The sequence below is a fragment of the Lepisma saccharinum genome, chromosome 12 (assembly GCF_977018435.1).
Source record: "Lepisma saccharinum chromosome 12, izLepSacc3.1, whole genome shotgun sequence".
Classification (NCBI taxonomy): Eukaryota; Metazoa; Arthropoda; class Insecta; order Zygentoma; family Lepismatidae; genus Lepisma; species Lepisma saccharinum.
Window position 1 is genome coordinate 26,077,876 of NC_139240.1, and position 16,853 is coordinate 26,094,728.

Genomic DNA, 16,853 nt, shown 5'->3' on the forward strand with positions numbered 1-16,853 from the left:
GAGCCGTTGTAGCTTCGAGCGTGAACTCTCCCGTTTCACCTACGCTGTTGCGTCGCTGTAGGAAGTATACGGCGTGATTGGTCAATGGTCACTTGAGGGATTGCCTTTGCTACGCGTTACAAAAGGCGCTCGAAACAGAGGCGAGCATGTTCTTGAAATCTGCCCGCCTTCTTATGCTATTGGAGGCCGGGAATAACGCCGGCCGTACTTTAAATCTACAGTCCGTCACAAAAAAATAGCACCACCCTTAAAAATTGCATGTATAGCGTGATTTAATAGTAACAATTACCCATGCTCGACAGCCCTCGAAGATCCTTGGCCTATCTCCCGACTGTCAGTCTCCCTCCCACAATCCTACCTAGAGGTATGGAGATCTTCAACCGGTAATGGGGTGCCGTGGGGTCAGCACGTCGAAACCTCAGCTGTTATAGGATATATCCGAGAGTTGGCTTTCTCGTAGTTTCCCAATTTCCTCACGATCGTGGTTTGCCACTGGTCCTTTATACAGGACGAAAACCTGAAGACTTAACCCAGGCAGACTCGAACCCATGCCGTCGGAGTCCAAAGCACAGCGCCTAAAGCCCGGTATCCACTTGTTGCAAACCAGCGTATCGTATCCCCGTTCCGTATCAATCATTGATACGATACAGACCCCGATTTGTCGCGTATCATCACTGCGTTCCGTATCATCCACCCTGTAGCATGATTGATGCGGGAGTGCGATACGGTGGTCCGTTTTTTACATTCACAGTCTGCTCTCAAATTACGATGAGTACACCGCAGCAAGTGCCAGCAGCCGCATACATTCTCATTAATTACGTTTTATCGAAACAGAAAAAAACGCAAATCACCACGTTGGTGGATGACAAACATGTACGCGAACTGTGAACTGTATAGGGGAAGCAGCATATTGGCAGACTTGCGGTTACAGCAGATCAGCGGATTATACAAAAACTTTACTCGGATACATCCGACGGACTTCCTCCCACGCATCTTGTTTACGAATTTTGTTCTACTCCGGATGTTTATGGTCCCACAGGATTCCATATTTCTTATACAGTAAATGCAATAGTATTATCCTTATCCCACTCCATAATAAAGATAATAAAGAAAATAAATTGACAATGGGATGTACTGTCATTCACAGAGCTCACTACACACTGAAGGATGATGAAACGAGGCAACGGAACGCGCGAATGCCCGTCCACATTGATCCTCCACCGCGTATCGTATCCTTTCTTTGATGTGACGGGGAAAAACCGCCAAATGAGCGATCGGATCCGTTGCGTATCTTTTCTCACATTTGGTACGGAATTCGCTGGTTTACAACAAGTGGATACCGGGCTTTAGACCGCATGGCCACGGAGGAGGGCGATTTAATAATAATAATCATAATTTTATCCACCCTGTATGCGACCATGGCTCCACCCTTGCTCTGATCCGGTTCACAGGCTCAGAACAAAATAAATTGTTTTCTATATCGTCCAGTTGCCGGAAAATCACAAAATTCATAGCAGAGAACAAACGCAGTGGTGCTATTTTCTTTGTGACGCACTGTGACTGTATATAATCATGCAAAATTGGGTGGAGGGAAGTAAAGAGGTCTCGAGACTTGGACGCAACAGTGCCTTTGTTTTCCTTCACTTCAGTTCTTGTGTAGACACTTTGGGGCAACAGTGTGTTTAAACTTTGTCATTTCCCCTCCCACTTAAACAGACTAATTTTTCACGAGTCTTCAATATTATGAAGTTTAAGAAGTTTTCAAAATGAAGAAAAGATAAAAAAAAATATTTTAATACTAAATCTCTTAATTCCGGGAGATTACGAAGTTTGTCCGCGAGACCGGAAGACGAAGTTCAATTCCGGTCGTTCCGGTAGAGTTAGCAAGCCTAGTGGCCACCCACATTTTTTATACGTCACTGTACCGGTTCAGGAATAGACAAATTTGATTCCTTGACACAGTGTTAAAATTAACCTTCTACGTATATCTGCTCAGCACTCCTTGTCGAATAGTTCCCATAGCTGGCCAAACCCATTGGTCAGTGTCCAAACTTGAGCCACTTTGGACGGAAATTCGTCCATCACCTTGCATCAATGAACTCACAAAGCTTCGGTTCTAACTAAATTAATCTGACAGATTGAGTTCTTTTATTCTACTTCTCTTTTCTGGCACTTTTGGCTAATGGCGAAGAAAATTAATCTTGTCTTATTTGAAACTTTATTGTTATTATTGTCATTATTATCCCCATCAGTCTTTGGATGTAACGTGTTACTATTCTTTAGTTAAGTCTACTTTAAGTTAACTAGTAACAACATTAAGAATGCCTTTAACATGTAACGACCGCCATGTTAGGCAGATTTCAGTCGTATATTGGCATTTATCTTATTCGTATACTTTCAAGTTAAGAACTTGGATTAAATTATTTATACTTAATTGTTTTCATAATTCATGTATATATTTACGTTTTACCTTATGTTATAATATTATTCGCGTATTTTTGTAACATTTATTCAGAAAATGTATGCTAATAATTATCCTAAATAATATATGCAACGTTTTCATTGTTTTTCAAATCCAAAATGGCTAGGATTTTTTCTATCTTTCACGCAAATTTTGTTGTTTAAGCACAAGTTAAATACATTTCTTCTTAATATCGATTTTTGTTCAACAATGTATAGAGTGATCACAAAGTCCCATTACCCCCTACGTATTACATAGATGTTAGTGAGCACAAAGTCCCATTACCCCCTACGTATTACATAGATGTTAATGAATTGTTGTTTCTTATTGTTGCAGGATCTACATCTAAATCATGGCTGATAAGTCCACTTACACCATGGAGGATCGGATCGGATCGTCATGAGCACGTGGGCTCAAGAACGATCCATACAGGAAAATCAATGAGAGATATTCAGCATGATTTCACTGTAAGGTTTCAGAAACCTTCCCCACCAAATCCAACAACTTTACGGTGGGAGAAAAAGCTCTTTGCAACTAGTTGCATAAAAGATAAGCCCCGTCCAGGACGACCATCAACACGACTGGAAACGAGTGTGGAGGTTGCAGCGTCTGTCGAACGTTCGCCAAAAAAGTCCAATCGTAAGCGGTCACAGGAATTGGGAGTTCCACACTCGACATTACAAAAACATATGAAGAAGGATTTGAAGTTAAAGTTTGTAAACGAATTGAGTGATAATGACATGCCAAAACGTCATCAGGCTTGTGAGCGAATGCTCGATGTCTTTACAACTCTTCCTTCAAGGGGTAAAGTGTTTTTCTCGGACGAGTGTGCGATATATCGCAGTGCAAAAGCGAGAAACATTTATTTCTGGAGTAAAGAAAGCCCACATTTTTATGAAGAACTTGAACACAACCCACCACATGTCACGATCTTGGCTGCAATATCTGCAACCCACTTGGTGAGTCCATATTTCCTTGACGGTGCTGTGAATCAAATGTCGTATCTCACCATGTTACGTGATTGGTTTATTCCACATCTGCAAGAACAGGGACTGCTAGGTCGTGTATGGTTCCAGCAAGATGGAGCACCAGCCCATTATGCTATTGCCGTGAGGGAATATCTCAATGAGGCTTTTCCTGATACATGGATTGGACGAGGTTCTGTCCATTTGCCTGCGCCTTTGGGGTGGCCATCCCGAAGTCCTGATCTGTCATCTTGCGACAATGCATTATGGGGGTTAATTAAACAGAAGGTTGCTGCCATACGTTACGAGACAGTTGACGAACTTAAGGATGCTGTTCGACGTGCATTTACTGCCATCACGCCAGCAATATTGAGGAGAATTTTCCATCGTACATGGCGGAGAATCATACTCTGTTATGAAAACGATGGTGTACACGCAGACACTCTGGACTAAATCATAACGAATAGTCACACTACCTCCGAGTTGTCCTCTGCCATGATCTCACATTAATACAATGCGACCATCTATGACGATGTGGACACGCGATAGGGAGCAATGGGACTTTGTGATCACTCTGTACAAGATTGAAGTAATTTGTCTTCGTTATAAACTAAATCTTTATTTAATCATTTTTATGTGCAAGGGCAAATATGAATTATTTGATAAAATCAGTTTACTTATTTCTATATAGTTTCATATTGTAATATTATGCAAAGTATTTCTCCCTCGTTTTCAATGAAATATCGTTTTCCTATTGGCTGTTTATGTTAGGAGTGGGGAAACAACGCTACGTGATTTTGACGATGTAAAAACTTCCACGTTGGCATTTTTAATTGTTGCCAACCTGAACTTTAGCTTACTATCGCTAATTAACATTGATGCGTTATATAAATTATTAGTTTTTCTTGTGTTATTTTATGTTACGAGTTTGTATTATTGTAAGATAGAACAATCTGTTATGCTGCGTCCCGCGCTTGAGGTAGGCAGTTGAGGTCTTGCTATTAACTGTGAAGGCGGTACGCGGACTCTCGTGTTAAATAAGTTGCTTATCACTGCCTACGAGCGTGCATGACCCAACAAAATATAATTTTAACTTGTGCGAATCAGTATGTACGCGCGCGATTCGTGTTTAAAGATTTTGGACATTTTAATTATAGAGTATTTGGAATTTTATTTACTGTCACGTGTTGTAATTCGGTGGTTTCCTTCCTGGAGGAAGGGTGGATCGTCTTAATCCCGATCCCTGGGTGAGAACTGGTGCTTCCAACTGACCAGCCGGGGCAAGGAGCGGTGTGTTGCCAATTCGGATCTCCATACCCTGGAGTTACGAGTGGTGGCACGTTTCAAACAGTTACTTTCCTTAACATGGTAGGAAATATTATTTACTCAATTTTTTTGCAAAATCATGAACACAATACTCTCGTCTCAAATGGTTGAGTCAGTTGAATATCATACCATCGTACTGTACCAGTGCCCAGTTCCAACGTTCTAAGACAAACACAAAACCGCATAGTTTGCTTGTCATGTAAACGAAATCGCTCGACTCGTAGTCACTCTTTGCATGCTGTGTTAGCGCAATTTAAGTGCACTGAAGTGTTAACTCAAGACTATAGTACATTACAATGGAAAGGGGACACCTATACCCGTCTAGTGCTTTTCAAACCGTTATGCAAATGCTAAAGAGTCCACGCTGTTATTCAAATCTTTGGTAAAAACATGCATAGTCACTTCTTGAAGCTTTCCTGGCGACAAGTGATGTAAGAGATTTGCTGGGCATATTGACCATGAGAGTTATGGATAGCTTTTTCAGCGGTTATTGTCAATAATAATAACAGCAAACACCTCTGATTAGGGGTGGCAAAATCCTCGATAAAAGTTCAGTCGGTGAAAGAAAAGCTACATTCCATCTCGCTGTTTTACAAACATTGAATGGACTTCTGTAGTCTTATATTTATACTGAGAGGAACACATTCTGAAAGAGAATCCAAGTCTGTAATCACTTTCTGGCTGGTAATTGATAGCTAAAAAGTTGAGAAATAGGAGTTACATGCCCTGAATCAGTATCAATAGAAATTTCCAAAATAAGCTCCTTACTATCCCAGATGAAATAAAGAATTTAGTATCTTAACTTTAGCCCTTGAAGCGACAAAGGTATCAGAAACTACAAACAGTTCCCATTACAACCGAGTGCAATGCCGGTTATAATACATTTCTTCATTGATTGGTTGATTGAATTGCTTTATTTTGATTCAATTGAATTGTTTTATTTTACTTCGCTTCTTGTGCCACTTTTTGGCTAATTTGCGAAGATGGGGATGAGTGATGATGTGATGAAATTGATGAATAAACACTCACAAACATTCATGCCCTGGATTCGAACCCAGGACCCCTGGCGTCGTAGGGCGATGTGCTAATCACTTCACCACGGGAGCCGGCGTACATTTGTTTAATATGACAAATAAGCTCTCCATTGGATGGTACAGAAACATGCGACTAAAATTGTTTATTTTCTTGAAAACGATTAACCATAGTGTTTACGATATGTGACCTTTCACATAAAACTGATTTTTTAAAATTTTGAAACCATTTATTCTTTGGTTTAAATTGGTACGGTATTTATTTCACACTCCATTTTTTCAATATAATATTTTTTCCTTTGTTATTCTGTTCAAATAATAACTAACTGAACTTTATTTTCGTTATTAACAATAAAAACAAACACTCTGGTGTTTGGTAACTTGAGATGAACGATTTCTAGGGGAATGCAGTCGACAGAGTTCAAACCCCTCCCCTTTCCCAATGCATATACTAAGCTTTCTAAAGGTTTGTTTGGGTATATATATCTGTATTTTTTTATTTAATTGGCTAATAGTCTGTTAATCATTATTCCTTTTCATTAGTAATGTGAGCGTTACAATTGTTAATTCACAAGATATAAAATTATTTTCCCATAGCAATGAAGAGATGGATGGGGGGAATACGTGATAGGGGGAGCTGTTGGATGGTACAGCCACCATACCAAAGGACAGGAACACCTGAAGATTCACGGACCTTTGGCTGAAGACATTGTTTTATATGTTAGTATCACACAAATTATAATGGATAGAGAATGGCCATACTTAACCCTACAGTGCATGATTTTTTTTAATGAAATGAAGAAAAAAATATTCTGTTCTCTAGACAATACATACATATGAAAAAATGTTTAAAAGAATAAAAAGTGAAAAATATTAATTTTATGAACAATTTTCATAAATGTGACAAATGGCAATATCATGCATTGAGTTGTAATTATTTTTTATTCTTAGAATATACAAATTTCAACAGAAAACATACACAATTGAAGTTTTATTCGAAAAATAGTGAAAAATATTAACTTTATGCAAACTTTATGCACAATTTTCATGTGACAAATGGCAACATCATGCCTTGAGTTACTTTATAATTATTATAAGATACAAATTGCAACATTATACAGGGTTGTCCACGAAAAACTGGCCCGCCTCATATCACTTGCTCTGAAACAAAACTTTCTCCTAAACGCTAAGTTAATGTGCTCTATAAACAAGAACATGAGCAGATACAAGGGAGGGGAGACGTGACCAGAAGGAGAAGTAATGGAATGGGCGAATGTAGTTGAAATAATTGATTGATTGATTTGCTTTATTTTATTTCGCTTCTTGTGCCACTTTTGGCTAATTTGCAAAGATGGGGATGAGTGATGATATGATGAAATTGATGAATGGACATTCACAAACATCCATGCCCAGGCCAGGATTCGAACCCAGGACCCCTGGCGTCGTAGCGCGATGTACTAACCACTCCGCCACGGGGGCCGGCACATGAAATAATAGTTTGTGAATGTCTGACAAGATGAGACGGTCCAGTTTTTTTGTGTGCCCAACCCTATACATTTCAGATTAAAGGTTGTGTCCACGTCACTGTCGTCGAAATCAAGATCCAATTCGCTACCACTGGACATTTCTAGTATAATGCTTTGTGTCAATGGTCTCACACACTCCCGCCGTCATCCACAAAGCGTATACGAGGGGCTGCTGATAAGTATTGAGCCTTACCCAGAAAAAAAATTGAGCTAGGAGGCTGAAATTTACAGGGTGTACTGGTCAATTCTTCTATATGTAATGGTGCAAAAATTGACTTTCTATGATTTTAACTTCCCTTTGGTTTTCATGTCCAATGTGAAAATGGTATCACCTCCAGGAAGCTCTCCAAAGACGTCATCCTGTTGCATGACAATGCCTCGCCACACACTGCACGTGGAACAAAGGTGACACAGACTTCCTTAGGCTTCCAAGTGTTGCCCCATCCACTCTAGTCCATCTGACTATCATCTGTTCCACCATCTGAAAAAAAACCTAAAGGGACAACGATTTGCAACATGATGACGCCCTTGGAGAGCTTTTCTGGAGGTGCTGCCATTTTCACTTTGGACCTGCAAAACAAAGGGAAGTTAAAACCATATAAAGTCGATTTTTACACCATTACATATAGAAGAATTGACCAGTACACCCTGGAAATGTCAGCCTCCTAGCTCAATTTTTTCTGGGTAAGGCTCAATACTTCTCAACCTCCCCATGTATTGTCAATACTCTGCTCTATTGTCCTGAAACACGCCTCACACACAGCTAGATAAAACTCCAATGTTCAACAAATTCCCACAACTACAAATCACGCGATGACACCACATTCGATGCTCACAGGAAGAAGTACAAATGTGCTACAATGCTTTACATACTGTGGCTACAACTGCTACTTCTTGCATCATGTTACCAATTGGCAACAAGTATATTGGAATTGTAAAAGGTCCTGACTGCATAATGTTGCCATTTGGAAACAAGGTTATTATCGTAACAATAGCAACCAATTGAATTGTTGTTACATATACAGTCACATAAAGTGAACTTGAAACGTTCAAATTATTTTGTGTATTTTTTACGAAACAAAAAAAAATGTCATTTTATTCTACATAAAGATTTCTAAATAACACGTAAAATGACCACAACCTTGACTAACGCGGTCATAGTACATTATCTAACATTAATGAGCCTTTAAGTTGAATTCATGACATCTAGCGCTACAAATTGCAAACTCATATTTCAGAGAATAAAACTAAGAAATACAACTGCCATCTAGCGATTAGTTGACATAACTATGGTGTAGTAATTTGATGTAGCCAAATGGCAACGCCATGCGCTGTAGGGTTAAGAAGTAAAAAAAAAAAACAAGCCAATGAAAATAAAATCACACTATCACCTATGAGCAATTAGCAGAACATGTTGAAGGTTAAAATAAAGAATTATGCGAGGTTCTAAATTGGCGTTTCTTAGTTCGACGTTCATTATATTTAATTTACAAAACTCTAAAAGTTTGAAAGTGGCAATTTTTAGTCATATCCAATAAAATTCTCGATTTTGGTTTATTTTTCATTGAATTTTGACACTGTTGTGAATTTGCATTCTTTCCAATAAAATAATATTACCAAGGACGTGCGCAGGATTTTTCTCAGGAGGCCAGAATCATAGAAATTTATTATTATTATTATTATTGCTATTATTTTCGTCGATGTTACTACTACTAATTTACAAATCATAAAATTCAAATTGAATTGAAAATACTTTGGCGTTGTATACAAGTTCAGACTCGATTCTACTATTTAGATAGAATTTCTTCCTTTCAATAATCACTTTGTTGATGAACCGTTTTTGCCTTTTTGTACAGTGGGATCCTTGATTATTACCGTGCAAATTGTCCATGACTATTTTCATTAATTTTTCTCTTTCATGCTATCTGTTTTTAAGCAATGGATATTTACGTACGCTGGTGCAGAAGTTGTCAAGAGTTTGTTTTGAGCTTTCTTTTAATTCTTGAAGCTCTTATTGGGTAAAATAAAGTAGACGAACATGGTGATGGACAATTTGCACGGTAATACTCATAGAACCCACTGTACTTGTTACAATGCACAGATATCAATCAGAGTGTTACGACCTTACTTATTTTGTAACTTTGAGATTCCATGTTAAAAGAAAAATTCTTGTTAATGTCCGTGATACTAGATGTTGTGACGCAAATATGAACGCGCCAATCAAGGCGTTGTTGAACTAATGTATTCACCTTTCTGTAACTATCTAATGAAGTCAGCTCGCTTAAGACAACGGGCATTTATTATGATGTAAATATAGATTTGCCAATCAAAGGTTATTAATGGTTGATGAACTAACCTAATTGTAGTTCAATAATAGCGGAACATTTAAATTTGTATATTTCCAAAATGTAAGATTTTATCAACGTTAAAGAAATAATTGTTAACTCAAATGAATATGTGAACTTTCTTTGTAAATTATTAATTGCCAAACTATGTATTTTTCAAATATCTTTCTGTTGTAATTTAGAGTATTGTAATAAGAAATTACCTAAAGACAGGTGTTCGAGGCTGGAACTTTGGGTATAAATACGAAGGAGTTTGGTCCACAGATTAATAAGATCGCTTACTTCCTATCTCTCCTTTGTAATCTGTGCGTATACCAAACCGGACATGTGGAGCCACCCTACGGCTGTTTCGAAACGTAAAGCGTTGTCATAGCAACCTCTCCGCCAATCATGTCTTACTCTTGGCAGTGACAGTTGAATGCGTCTCAGCGCAATGATCCGCTCACCCCACCCTTCCATTCCTGCTTTTATTTTCTGCTAATAATTCGGGACATATCTCGTAAGGTCGAATTAATTATTTTATATAAGTGCATAAAAATGTTCTACAAGGATAAATACCATTGTTCAGTTAATGCACGTTGCGTTTGAATGATTTCTACATCTAAGTTACGAGATATACAGAATAAGTAGCCCAGAAGCACAACATACGAAAATAATTTCAAGTTCCTGAAATTCCAGCACGTAATCATTCCGTTGTGCATGAAAAATGGTCCGAGTATTATCTGTGGTAATAAGTATTTTTATGTCGTATTCTCCCTATTATGCGTTGCTTTTCTGACATTTTGGGCAAATCGCGATTTTATCTTGTGTAAACTCTACAGCGATTACTTTGTTCGTAGATCAATGCGTTTTACCCATCCCTCGTCGTTGTTTATTTAGCGTCGCATTTTTCCAATTTTAGGCTAATCGCGACGATGCTATGAAAAATTGATGACACAAAGAAAGCTCTAACAGGGATTCGAACCCAGGACTCCTGCATTAACCGAACAATGGTATTTATCCTTGTAGAACATTTTTATGCACTTATATAAAATAAAACTACGACCTTACGAGATATGTCCCGAATTATTGGCAGAAAATTAAAGCAGGAATGGAAGGGTGGGGTGAGCGGATCATTGCGCTACCCAAAGTGTTCTAAGGGGCGCTCGAGCCATGTTGCAACATTTCCTAAATTGTCTCTTTCTCTTCATAACAATTGCTGCACAGTTTAACGTGGGTGGCAATCTGCAGGATACAGCTCACTTAATACCAGCAACTGTTTCTGGTGCCGTCACTGTAATTTTCTCCCTTGTGTAGGCCTACCATATTCAATCTCAAGATGTAGACACTTCTGATTTACCAACGTAGAAAATTCCATTCATCTGTCTATGGCCTCATAAAACGAAAGACAAATGCATCCACTTTCTCTGCAATTGATATCAGTGTAGTACCCTGAGAGGGGGGGGGGTGATTTGATGCTGAAAATGCCAGGGAAACAAGACAGGATTCGAGGGTTTTGTCTCAGGAAATAAGAATAAATCATAAAACGTATATTAAAAACTACTGATGGAACATTAACGCTATTCATCTAACGAAACCATTACAAATCGGCTGGCGGCTTGTAGGTATGAAATATACTGGAATAAAAGATATATACATATAGTCAGTCAGTACTTGTTTTCTAAACTTAACCACCATCGTAAGAAAATTGGGGACCTACAAGTGAGTAGCGTAGCCCAGTCTGGGAAATCTCCTATAACAGCTGAGGGTTCGATGTGCTGACCCTACGTTACCCCATTACTGGTTGAAGATCTCCACACCTCTAGGTAGGGTTGTGGGAGGCAGACTGGCAGTCAGTTGATAGGCCAAGGACCTTCCAGGGCTGTAGAGCAGTGGATTTCAACCTTTTTCAGTCGGGGACCCACCTTGAAGGATATTACACTTCATGGGACCCATTAGATGGGAACAAGCGGAATTACTTTGTAGGGGTGTGCACCTAGTCTATAATCATATATTTGCTCTTTTACAACAACACGGCCTGAATTTAAATTGTTAAAACAATATATCTAAGTAATTTAAGGTAATAGGTTTTTAAGACCCAGTTAACAAAGTTTCGAACCCAACTTCCCAACCCACCAAATGTCCCCTCAGGACCCAGGAGTTGGTCGCACCCTATAGGTTGAGAAACTATTCTGTAGAACCATGGGTTATGTTATGCTGTAGATGAAAGTAAATATTTTACACTACAGTTAATTTCTATCACAACTTACATTCAGTGTTCTGTAGATGAAATAGTATTTTGGACAATACGACATAGAAACTAGTTCAGTGCCATCTGCCATGAGAGAATAGAATAAAATAATAGTTATGAGTGACACAGCTCATTGGGGAAGTTATCAAACAGAATAATTTCTGGAATAAAATTGTAATTGTTTTAATTCTATCAGTCTATTTCTCTGTAAAAACTACTATGATGGTGATAATGAATAGTTATAGGAAAATAGAGAAAGAAAAGGTCACACCTTACACAAGTTAACCTAGAATGCCTATATATCAACCACCTCATCTCGAAGTTGTACCTGTATATGAAGAGGCATAGTGGTTCGGATCCCACTTTAAACTGTAGTCCCAGTCCCGATTGGCCTTACTGTGAATAAAGTTGACTTAAAACACCAAATCAATCAATCAATCGAAGTTGTATGAAATTTCACTTTTCTGGTTTGCATGAGAGTAATTTCAACCCATTTCTAAAAACGTGTGAATGTTTGTAAGATATATTATTAACTAATCACTGCATGCTTATTCATTTTAGTATTTGTCAAAAATCCCTAATTTTTAATCTAGAATGGGAGTAGGAGTATGTCATACAAGCGAGTTTTGTTCGAAGTTACTTACTGGAACCACTCTACATATTGACTACAATTTCATCATATGGCATTACATATTTCATAGTTACACAAAAATCTGGACTCGAAATATGAATGTCTTAGAATAAAAAAACAAAGCAGTCATTGAGTATGTAGGATCAAGCTAGATAAGCACACTCTCAGCCCCCCACTCCTAAACACACACACAAAAAAGTAAAGTGCTCCCCTGTGCATAGCACCACGCCATGAAGGCGTATAGGGGGTGTGGGGGTAACGCCCCACACTTTCTTGATCCGGTCGTGAGTGGGGGTGATGTGATCAGCATCACGCCCCTGACCGCCTTTACCTCCCAGGGTTTCCCCCAGGTACCCATGTTATTCGACGCTGGGTGGGCGCCGGGGCCGCTTCCATCGTTAGAAAAGTTCCCGGATTTGAACCGGCAAAAATGGAATTAAAAATACACCACTGAAAGATCTTATCCTGCACAGATATGTATTTTATATATTCATATACTTAATACAGTACTGAAGATGATACAATCCATGCATTCAGAATAAATATTGCACATGAATTTTTTAAAGCTAATTAAAAAACAAAAGAAATGTGCAAATTTCCAGCTGATGACAAAGAAACCAACAGTATTTTTTGCAATTTAGAGAGATTTCACACCAAAGTGACATGTGACATATGCCACTTGGAAATGAACCAATGAACAGCAACATTTCACTCATAGTGGATGCCATATTGACAAAATCCCTGCTACTTCTAAATAATGTCACACATGTTTCTAGTCAGTCTAAAAGAAAGTGAACATAAAGAGTTAATAAATAATCATTCTTTCAAGCTTCACACTATCAGGTCGATCATTGGTGCATGTTTCTCATATCATCCCTTCCATCAAGAAGTAAATTTAACTTGGCCTCGTATTGAACATAGGTGTCTCACACTCATGATGATTTGCTGCAAGGGCTAGACCATCCAATGTGTCATGTCTAAATGTTAAATGATTGGCTTATTCCTACCTAATGTGTAGATTATACTTTCCTCAAACTTTTGATCTTACCAATTATTGACCAGGTTGGGAGATAATGAAAGCACTTTAATAAATGTCATTACCTTTTTGAGAAGAGCTGGGCTCTTATACTGTCTCTGAGGAAGTTCGTAGTTTTGTGTATATCCTTTGCAAGTCTTTATAACATTTCACTTTCAACCTTTCTCAAGGGGCTCTTCACACCCATTTTTTTACTCAGGTATGGGTTCGATATCCGGTGGAGACCCATAGTGTTTCGGATCCCACTTTAAACGGTAGTTTCAAACAAATTAGCCTTTCTGTGCATAAAGTAGACCTAAAAGAACAGTTCAAACTCAAGTAAGGATATTAGATAAGAGGATTCTTCCTCACATACATTGAATGGCCCAATATGCTCATTATGCCTACAAGTCCCAAAATTTATTTCAAGCATCTTACTTCCAATTACACATATAAATTATATTGTTAACATTAAACATATGGAATATAAAGTAAAAGACTATAAGAAATCCTTAAAACCCTACATCAAATAATTTCCACTGTATTGAAGATTATCATAATATTGTTAATGAAATTCCATTAGACAAACCATTGTGTCATACTGATAGGTTTCTTGGTCGGACACTCAGTATGGTGACATGTTATACTTCACCAAGAATGAATTTACATGTTGAAATACTCCAGAAGAAGAGAACAGTTTCAGAGTAAGTACATTACTCTTAATGATTTAATACTCATACTGTGGAAATGTAAAACAGTATATTCTATTGCTAATAACAAATGTAAGGGAAAATAAACAAACACGTTGTTATTCAGGTGTATATATATATTTATTGAATCACTAGTAATTAATATATTTTGCATAAGGTATGATAATCTCTTTGAGGTCCTACAGACTTTCACTGGAGTAAAAGTTACTGAAATTATTAAAGCATCATTAACACACTCAACAAACATTTCCATAGTAGGTTCACATGTACAGTCTCAAACAGAAAAATATGTGCATTTTGTTTCCTTTAATCAAACTTTTCAAATATTTTACAGGACTGTTTAGCTGAAAATCATATCTTTTTCATCCATCCTGCTTAGAATATTTAGTGAAACATTAAATACATTTGTTTCTAACATCCTCAAGCAATATATCGTGTTATTAGGTGTTATGTACTTTAAGAAAAATTTATCTCTGAAGCATATATTTCTTTAATGCAGAAAAGGGAAAATACAATTTCTTATGCATGAGCCACATAACTGATGACAATGTTATTCCATAAGAAATGCAATATACTTACTTGGTTCTACATCTGGGTATGCATCATGCACTAACTTATTTCTATTAGAATTCATAAACATTTTCTCTGAAAAATTGTCTCCACAAACTCTGTAACTTTTGTATGTTTTGTGCCTCAAGTCCTTTCGCCATATTTTCTCCAACTATATCTCAGCTCTACGAGAAAAATAAAAGACGAAAAATTATTTTAGAAACATATAACTATGCAAGACAAAGCATTCTGCATTTTATGTCACTCAAAAAAGATAAATTCCAAGATGCAAGAGTTGTTAGTGAGCTAATGTAAAAGCGTGTCAACACAAAGAAAAGTTACTGAAAATGAATATGCATTAGATCACTATCTGTATCTGTTGAATAAAGTAGTGTCAAATGTATAAGGGTCCATTCTATGATAGCTCCTTCAACAATTGCGCAAAATCTTATGTGCTTGTCACCATTCAATTGATTTATTTTTACTCAATTTTGACATTATTTCTCATCGTAACTACTTCCTATGGCACCATACAGTGTGTGGTAATGCAAATAAAAAAATATTATAGATATTGCACTAAACTTCCTAACATATGAAGCAAAGTTTTACCACATTATATTTTAGAAAGAATCCCTGAAGCTTACTGCCTAACCTACAACTGGCTAACAATGCAATTTTTGTCATTAAATGGATCATGGAATCTATTCCCGGGAGTGTTTTCAAGAAAAATGTTATGACACAACATATTTCTGAAGAAGATACCAGGACAGGAAATATGTCAACAAATCAAAATCACCCATACCATCTAGTAGATCAAAGCCCATGATCAGCAACAAGAGCTATTACAGCAATAATATTAACTGCAGGTATAATTAGATGATTCCATCAACAAAATATATTATTATTAATAATAGGAGTAACATCCATAATTCTGTAGGGTTGGATTAAAGCACATTGATTAAAATGCGATTTGAAACACAAAATCTTCCTCCCGTGGCACCAGTGAGAAAGGATTTTTCTTTACAGTAACACATGTGTGAATGTTCGTAAAATATATTGCATATATTGCACATGTAGGTTAGTTACACTCATTTCGTTTCCAAAACTAGTGATTACTTATGATTTGGTTCAATGTATGCTTTCGTAGTTAGGTCAGGTAGGCCAGGTTTGGTTCTCTTAGCATTATAAATAAATTACCTAAATTCATTTTACTAAGGTTCCGATTTACTTCTACATTAATTTCCACTAGTCTACGATACTTACAGTCCCTTGTCAATGGAAAATACATTGTCCTTGGGAAGCGTGCAAGCTTGCGTAAGGTAATTTTTAAGTTGCTTTTTCAACATAAATATTTTTTTTAAAAAAATCCAAAGAGTGCTAATTACTTTAAGAAAGGTTCAAATTTCGTGTGACAATGATTGCTAAAATTCTACGATAATTAGTCTTCCTGCTAAGAGAATTTTTTTAAAAAAATCATAGAACGATAGGAACCGTTACCTTAGGTTTCATTGTTTTAATATTTACACGCTTTTTTTTCATCTCCTGTACATGTTGACAAAGTTTTAAATGCTAGAAGAAATAAACTTCACGCAGAAGTGAATAGGATAACTTGCAACTTTCTGCATTATAACATGCACAAATGAGCTTTTCCGAACTTCAAACTAACTTCAAGTCATTCCTACTATTCTAGTTGGCTTCCTATCCTCCTGTGTAACTTATAAATAACATCAAGTTACAAAATCGAACCTTTAATCTTTCAGACTTTTTTTTAACACATGTCCTTTTACTTAAATGAAGCAAAATACAGAATACGAAGACATGCTAGGAATTATTCTCCGTGGAAACTAACTTTATGGAAATTATTTTTACATAAAGAGCGAACAGAATTCATAAATAACTAACCTTTCAGGATATGACAGAACACGAACACAGCTCTGGAGTCCTCTTCTGACAGTTTTTACAATAAAAATCTGCACAATAAGCCATTGTTTTTATTTTTTGTTCTTCTACATCCTTATTAAAATAGTTAGTTAACGTCCATGACAGATCATATGGAACGATGTT